We start from the raw sequence: 8,968 nt of genomic DNA on the forward strand, positions 1-8,968 counted from the left end.
AACGGTACCAAAATTAATGGGAAGGTCAGATGATAAGGCTCCATTTACTGCCTGGTTTCGTAACGCTGGCCGCTCCAGACGGGGTGGGGGGGTCCATTAATCTTGTGCGCCGGTGCGTTCCGCAGCGACGTGGACCGCTGCCATGCCCACTGTCGGGGCGTGTCCATTGGCTGACTCACACCGTGTTCCAGCTCCTGTTAAGTAGCTACTTTACGATGCTCGCCACACACACACACACACACACACACACACACACACACACACACACACACACACTGCTTCACGTGCTGGCGGAGAGCGAAGGTGGCAACTATTTTCGATTCTGAGTTCACACGAACCCACGGACCTTTTGTAGGTACAAATTGTCTCTGGAACCAAATGCTAACACCCATCAAGTAGTTAGTTGTTCAGCATTATAGCAATATCAGACGCTTTTTTGTATCATCATATTCTTAGCAGAGTATGAAAACGGTGACTTAAAACAAGGTGCGTGATGACTCGTCATTCAGGTTTTTCTTCGTGAAAAGTGTTTAGTCGTTAGTGGTACACCGTTGAAGCGACGTTGATAATCGCTTCCGGTCTCCTGAAATTATTCGAACCAATAACACTGTCATTTGTTCAGCAAGCTTCCCTCAGTCGAAATATTCAAAAGAAAAAAAAATCGGATTTATTGCGGTATGTGGGTTTTATTTATAGAAGTGTTCACTGTATTACTTCTCCTCTTCTTAGAGCAAATTAGATTATTTAACAGGTTATGCGACACTCACCCTTCGCCCCCCCTCCCTCTGCCCTCCCCTCCCCCTCTCCCTCCCCTCCCCCACCCCTTCCCCTCCCCCTCCCCCTCCCACTACAACTACCACTACCACTATATCTCCACCCCCCCCACCCCCCCTCCGTTCTTTACCCAGGTTTTAATATCACGCCGCTACAGAGAAGCATCATTTGGTCAGGATTTACAGAGGAGAATATGCACAATTGAAACGGACGACTTGGGACGTCAGCTAGTATAATATACGTTAAAAAATGACGAAATTCCTCCAGCTGTATTAAGGTGTTTGTTTTATTGGCAACTAGTTTCGATGTTGTTACATCATCATCTTCAGGCCCATACTTGTTGGCAGCAACTGTATGTGTCTAACACTAGTAGTCAGTGGTGAGATAGGTGTGCTCCATTTGTTGCATCTTTGAGCGCGCCTCCCCCGCTCCCCCAACCCCCTGCCCCCTTCCCCTCCCCCTGCCCCCTTCCCCTCCCCCTGCCCCCTTCCCCATCCCCCTGCCCCCTCCCCCTGCCCCCTCCCCCTCCCCCTGCCCCCCTCCACCCTGCCCCCTGCCCACCTCTCCCCTCCTTCCTCCCCCCTCCCCCAGCCCCCCTGCCCACATCGCCCCCTCGCCCCCCACCTCCACCCTCCTCCCCTCCCCCCTCCCCTCCCCCCTCCCCTCCTCCCCGGTGATAACGTCAGCGGTCGGAGATTAAGGCAGCAAAGTTTAAGTTCTTATACATTGCAGTATAGGACAGTCGAAGTAAGGGATGGTATTTTAGGGTAGTAAATATCAGTTTAGAACAGAAATAATAGTATGACGTTAATCAGCATTAAGAGTAGATGTAGTTGGCGATATTAGTTGTTCAATTTGAATAATTTCATTTCCGACGAAAAAAGTGGTTATCCTGTACGCGCGCTATAGTAGCACTAGTAGCTAGCGCGTACGGGTAGAGTTACTACCTGCCTTCCCCATGGAACACGACTATCTCACCACTGACTGCTAGTGTTAGACGCATACGGTTGCTGTCAACAAGTATGGGCCTGAAGATGATGATGTAACAACATCGAAACTAGTTGCCAATAAAACCAACACCTTAGTACAGCTGGAAAAATTTCGTCATTTTTAACATATAATAACATAGTTTGTTGAGCGTTGGTGTTTTACCCGGGATTGTAGGCGTATGTTAGCCTCAACAGCTTTTCGAAGATTCATCAGAAAGAGTTTCCAGTCCTCCACCCCTAACAGTCGGTGAGGATAAATCAATGATGGCGCCGCGGAAACATCAGGATAACGGGCAGCCAACCACCGATAGAGGATCCCGAGAAAACAAACTAATAGCACGGCAAGAAGCAGCTACGAAAGCTTAAAAAATTTCGAATGCTCTAACCCGTTTATAGTGCGTCGTGTACTAACTTTTGATTTCCTATGGTATTCTAGTTAGTATAAGTGTATAAAGCTTGTTTCTCAATTCCTCGTACAAAATTCTTGTGAACGTGCGTGCCTGGTAGATAATTTTTTTTTTTAGTGAGAACGTACGTACAGAGACGAATCGTTATCGCGCTGCAAGAACAAATTGTGTATTCCTTTCTCCCTCGTCTTCTGTATGTATGGACTATAATAATTTTAACATAAGTAAAAGTAAAGTTGTAACTACTTGAAACTTCCTGGCAGATTAAAACTGTTTGCCCGACCGAGACTCGAACTCGGGACCTTTGCCTTTCGCGGGCAAGTGCTCTACCAACTGAGCTACCGAAGCACGACTCACGCCCGGTACTCACAGCTTTACTTCTGCCAGTACCTCGTCTCCTACCTTCCAAACTTTACAGAAGCTCTCCTGCGAACCTTGCAGAACTAGCACTCCTGAAAGAAAGGATATTGCGGAGACATGGCTTAGCCACAGCCTGGGGGATGTTTCCAGAATGAGATTTTCACTCTGCAGCGGAGTGTGCGCTGATATGAAACTTCCTGGCAGATTAAAACTGTGTGCCCGACCGCTGTGAGTACCGGGCGTGAGTCGTGCTTCGGTAGCTCAGTTGGTAGAGCACTTGCCCGCGAAAGGCAAAGGTCCCGAGTTCGAGTCTCGGTCGGGCACACAGTTTTAATCTGCCAGGAAGTTTCATATCAGCGCACACTCCGCTGCAGAGTGAAAATCTCATTCTTGTAACTACTTAACAATTTCCAATTCTGAGGTACAGTACTTTCCATTAAGTTGTTACACATTGTGAATTACTACCGTGTGGCATTTGGAACACACCGCCCATGTGAATGTTTATGTAGGATGGAAACCGTACATCTCCGCACATGGATTCGTATTCAGACATTCAAAACCGTGCCCTCACGGGACACTGAAACGCACGCGGACGAGAAGCTGGTGACGTCACAACGTGGAATTCCACGCTCCACTACACTCCAGACGTGAAATGAACAAGCTGGTTTGTCAGATTTTTGCTTCGTGGATAGGAACGCGGCTAATGAGGTAAGACATCGTTTTACGTCACAAGCAGAACTTAACGGGCCTCCTTACTACACTGAGTGAGGCTACGTATTTGGTATCTGATGCGTTTTCTTTATCATAGAGCGTATGGTGTATAATAAGCCGTTTCACAGCATAAGCAAATGTGGGATCCCTCGCAAACACGCCATTGTAGCTAGAATTTGTAATAATGACGTGACTGGAAACTAGGTATCTGCTTCCCGTATTTGATGTTTTTACTGTTATAACTTATCTTCAGTGGAAGTACACCGTTTCACATCTAAAGCACAATTGTGATCTATCACAAACGCGTCCTTTTGATACAATTTGTCAGAGTTAATTATCAAATAATGACATTTGTAGATACAGTTTTCAGGTAGTATACAGGGTGAGTCACCTAACGTTACCGCTGGATATATTTCGTTAACCACATCAAATACTGACGAATCGATTCCACAGACCGAATGTGAGGAGAGGGGCTAGTGTAATTGGTTAATACAAACCATAAAAAATGCACGGAAGTATGTTTTTAACACAAATCTACGTTTTTTTAAATGGAATCACGTTAGTTTTGTTAGCACATCTGAACATATAAACAAATACGTAATCAGTGCCGTTTGTTGAATTGTAAAATGTTAATTACATCCGGAGATATTGTGACCTAAAGTTGACGCTTGAGTACCACTCCTCCGCTGTTCGATCGTGTGTATCGGAGATCACCGAATTACGTAGGGATCCAAAGGGAACGGTGATGGACCTTAGGTACAGAAGAGACTGGAACAGCACATTACGTCCACATGCTAACACCTTTTAATTGGTCTTTTTCACTGACGCACATGTACATTACCATGAGGGGTGAGGTACACGTACACACGTGGTTTCCGTTTTCAATTACGGAGTGGAATAGAGTGTGTTCCGACATGTCAGGCCAATAGATGTTCAATGTGGTGGCCATCATTTGCTGCACACAATTGCAATCTCTGGCGTAATGAATGTCGTACAGGCCGCAGTACATCTGGTGTAATGTCGCCGCAGGCTGCCACAATACGTTGTTTCATATCCTCTGGGGTTGTAGGCACATCACGGTATACATTCTCCTTTAACGTACCCCACAGAAAGAAGGTGTAAGATCAGGTGAACGGGCTGGCCAATTTATGCGTCCTCCACGTCCTATGAAACGCCCGTCGAACGTGTACCTCACCCCTCATACTAATGTACATGTGCGTCAGTGAAAAAGACCAATTAAAAGGTGTTAGCATGTGGACGTAATGTGCTGTTCCAGTGTCTTCTGTACCTAAGGTCCATCACCGTTCCCTTTGGATCCCTACGTAATTCGGTGCTCTCCGATACACACGATCGAACAGCGGAGGAGTGGTACTCAAGCGTCAACTTTAGGTTACAATATCTCCGGATGTAACTAACATTTTACAATGCAACAAACGGCACTGATTACGTATTTGTTTATATGTTCAGATGTGCTAACAAAACTAACGGGGTTCCATTTAAAAAAACGTAGGTTTGTGTTAAAAAACATACTTCCGTGCATTTTTTTTATGGTTTGTATTAAACAATTACACTAGCCCCTCTCCTCACGTTCGGTCTGTGGAATCGATTCGTCAGTATTTGATGTGGTTTACGAAATATGTCCAGCGGTAATGTTAGGTGACTCACCCTGTATACTATGTGAGGAAGTCAGACTGCCATGTTGAAATCGCCTGAGCTGTGAAGCAAAAGGCAGCAGGTTCCCAAACATCACCTTAAAAAAAAAATCACCTTTTGTTTCCTAAAAGATTCTGGGTCGTTTTTACTAATTTAATAGAACTGTTACCTATAGCAGTCGATACTATTTATTGTAATTCATGTATTTTCTGAGGTAATTCTTAAGGCTTTCCCGGCGATCTGGTGACATTTTGAAAAAACGGGACTTCTGCTGCATGTTTGCGTCGTTCTCGCACGATATTTCGACGGCGTAACTATCTGTCTTCTTCAGGTGCTACCCAAGAATGCTCCTTGGGCGTTTTTTCTTAAATTAATCTTTTCATTCCCTTTCCTGATGGGGATAGGGTGGGCCGCTTGAGAGCGTCTACATGCTGTGTTCAGCCTTGGGTTAGATATATTTATTGTATTACAATTGAAAGGGTACATTGCAAGGGTATATTTATTTGTGTGATTATACTAGCTTATGATTCTAGGTTGCTATTTTTGGTGGTGTCTTCTAGTTTGTGTGCTTGCCATTTGTGGTGATAGGGTTGGCGCTGGCGCGCTCTTTCCCTTGTCTTACCTTTTCTGCTGCTTCCATTTCTTCCTCCTTAAACTTCGAGCCAGTTCCGTGCGTTCCTGTCCGCAATTCTTAGTTGAGCTGCGTCTAGCTTGGGGTAGTCTTTCGGAGTTGACCACGCTGTTGCTCCAGTTCACGAATTCGCTGGTTTGCACTTCCTGGGTATTCTGGATGTGGCAGAGACAGATGTTTGCACTGCTCGGTTCATAACCAGTTTTTTCTTCTGTTTGGTGGTTTCTTGCGTCAGGGAAGTTTGGGAGGCAACTTCAACGACTATCCGCGTGGTTTTCTGGGTCGCCCGCATCTCCATTTGTGGTCGGGGACGGAAGGCCTCCCTCAGCCTAAGGCAGGTTGCCTCCATCTGAGCGTGGAGGGCTATTCGGAAGCGGGTTTCCGCTTCTTGTAGGGCGGCCTCGACATCCACGCGCGGATCGTCCCTCTTGTAGATAGGTGCCTTGCATCGTGTGTTCCCTACGCGGTCCGCGCCCGCCTGACGCGGCTCCCATGGTCCTCTGCGGTAGCTGGTGCTCCGACTGCCGTCCGCGCCCAGCTCGGCCGCTCTGTGGGGTCGCGGTCGTTATCTGTAGTGTCTGGTGCTCTGTATCCTGGATGTTTCCTTAGTCTCCATTTCTGTTCCTTGCTGGACGCTTCGTAACTGGTCCGCGCCGCATCGAGTGTTTCGCCCGCTTTGGCCTTCCTCTAGGGTCTTGGTCGTCATCTCAGGAGTGTCAGGACAAATCTGTAGTGTTTGGTGCTCTGTCTCGTGGCTGTTTTCTCGGTCCCCATTCCTATTTCTTAGGGACCGATGACCTCAGCAGTTTGGTCCCATAAGACCTTACCAAAAATTTCCAATTTCCTGTTTCTTGTGAAATTTCGATGTGTTTTGCTTTGAGTTTTCAGAAGTTCAAGAGCTGAATCCCAGGCCATGCTGAGCTGGTATCCAGTGTCACGGTTGATTAGATTCTCCGCGATCTTGATCTCGATGGACTCTTTTTATGACACAGTCACAATATCTATAGGTCTCTGTGGCAATGTTCGTGTCATTGTAGTTCGTCAAGTAACCGAGCTCTAGACAGTGTTTTGCTATGGCTGATTCGGTTGCCTGTCTGCGTCTGGGACGTATCTGGTGTTCTTTACATCTGATGTCAACTATACTGGTGGTCTGTCCGATGTATTACATCCCACACTCGCATGGCATATTGTAAATGCCTGGCTTCCGTAACCCCAGGTTTTCCTTTACATTTCGCAACTTGTGCCAATCTTAGTGGGTGGGCAAAATACGCTCTTGATGTCATGTTTCATCAGAATTCTGCTGAGATCGATCCAGCATATGGCAAGTAAGCCACCCTCTTCGCTTCTTCAGGTTCTTCTTCTGGATCCTGTGGTTGACCAGGAGTTCGAAGTGCCCTCTGGATCTCTCTAGATGGGAATCCATTCTTGCTGAACACCGACTGTAAGTGTTCTATTTGCATCGCCAAACTGTGGGGGTCTGAGAGAGTACGTGCTCTGTGGACTAGAGTTTTGAGCTTCTGTGCCGGATGGTGGCAGCAGTTGGTTTGCAGGTATAAGTCAGTGTGTGTTGGTTTGCTGTTCACATTGTGCCCAAATGTACCATCAGCCTTCCTCTTAATACATCCAGGAATGGGTGTTGTCTATTCTTCTCCAGTTCCTTGTGAATGTTATATTCGGGTGGCTTGAATTCAGATGTTGCAGAAAATCATCTAGCTTCTTCCTGCGATGGGACCAAATGACAAAGGTGTCATCCCCATATCTAAAAAAAAGTACGGGTTGATATGTGGCCGATGTAAGTGCCTTCTTTCCAAATTTTTCCACGAGTAGATTGGCAACCACTGGTGATAGGCGGCTGCCCATTGCCACCCCTTCCGTTTGTTCATAAAATTGATTCCCATGTAGGAAATACGTCGAGGTTAGTACATGCCTGAATAAGCCGAGGAGAGCTCCATCGAATCTCTATCCAATAAGATCGTGTGAGTCATTCAATGATACTCGTGTGAAGAGAGACATCACATCGAAACTGACCATTATGACAGAGTCCACAATGTGTAGCTGCCTCAACCGTTGTAGGAAGTCCTCTGACTTCTGAATGTGGTGCACACATTTGCCCACATGTGGTGCAAGCATCTTTGTTAGGTAACATGCAGGGGGATAGGCGGCAGCACCGATATTGCTAACAATAGGTCGAAGAGGAACCGCGTTCTTGTGAAATTTGGGGAGTCCATACGGTCTAGGTGGTACTGGCCCTTTGGAACACAGCTTTTTGATGACTTGTTCGGGCAGGCCCGTCTCCTTCAGTGGAGCCCTGGTCGTTTTGTCCATTTTGTCCGTAGGGTCACTTTCTGTTGGTTTGTATGCAGGATCTTCCAGACCTTGTTGCACTTTTCTCTCATAGTCTGTCTTCTTTCGGATGACTGTAGAGTTCCCCATGTCTGCTGGCATCACCACAGTGCTGTAATCCTCCGGGGTTGCCCGAGTGCCAACTCTTCATCGCTTGAGATGTTGGATTTGGTTGTCTTGGTCTTGGTGAGGGCCCTGCACGTCTCTCCACGGATCTCTTCAGCCACACTGGATGATAACTGGTTGGTCGCCAAATCGCCTGTGGCCCGTGGCACATGAGGCTGGCCGTACACGACACTGCACTGCAAGCGGGCTCAGATCTACTCAGCCTCACATTCACAGAATAAGTCTCTACACTTCTCCATCACTGGAGGTTAGTTTTGCTCTTTGTGACAACCGAATGAATTCGGCTGAGCGACTTGCAAGGAGCATTTCTTCAGGTGTAACCCACCTTTCCAGTTAATGCGTTCGAGCCTGCTGCGTATGTACTGTCGTTCGTCTCGGGGCTGCGACTATTACAGTTGTCTTAGTGAGCTCTTTCTCGATGCAGTCGTGATCTTACTTCCTGGTTACGAAACAGAGTTGAAGTTTATTACGCTGTTGCTTTGGTCTTCTCTATTGTGGATGCAGCTTTTCGTATAAATTCCAGCCTTCGGCATAGAAGACCAGTTATGTTACTTGATTGAAAAGTCCCTGGCAAGCAGAACACGGCATATCCTTCTAAAACGGAAAGAAATTTTCAAGCGCAAAAGTGACTTCGGGCGAAACCCCAAGGGAATGCTTTAAGAATCATCACTTTTCTCTGTATATATTAATAACCTTGTGGATAACGTCGTGAGGCTTCTATGAATGATACTGTTGTATACATGGAGGTCGCAACGGCAGAAAACTGAAGCGAGATTAGTAGCGGGGTGTCGCAGTGGTTAGCACACTGGATTCGCATTCGGGACGACAACGGTTCAAACCCGTGTCCGGTCATCCTGATTTAGGTTTTCCGTGATTTCCCTAAATCGCTTCAGGCAAATGCCGGGATGGTTCCTTTCAAAAGCACACGATCAGCTTCCTTCCTCATCCTTCCCCAGTCCCGATGGGACCCGTGA

The 8,968-nt window shown here is 46.9% G+C and overlaps 1 non-coding gene across 1 annotated transcript; it reads right to left on the reverse strand.

Annotated features, from left to right (window-relative positions):
- Positions 1 to 2,444: 2,444 nt before the first annotated feature.
- Trnas-cga (transfer RNA serine (anticodon CGA)) lies at positions 2,445 to 2,519 on the reverse strand. The gene has a single exon. It is a non-coding gene; the product is annotated as a tRNA-Ser (tRNA).
- Positions 2,520 to 8,968: the final 6,449 nt, after the last annotated feature.

Source organism: Schistocerca serialis, chromosome 1 (genome assembly GCF_023864345.2).
Source record: "Schistocerca serialis cubense isolate TAMUIC-IGC-003099 chromosome 1, iqSchSeri2.2, whole genome shotgun sequence".
NCBI classification, from domain to species: Eukaryota; Metazoa; Arthropoda; class Insecta; order Orthoptera; family Acrididae; genus Schistocerca; species Schistocerca serialis.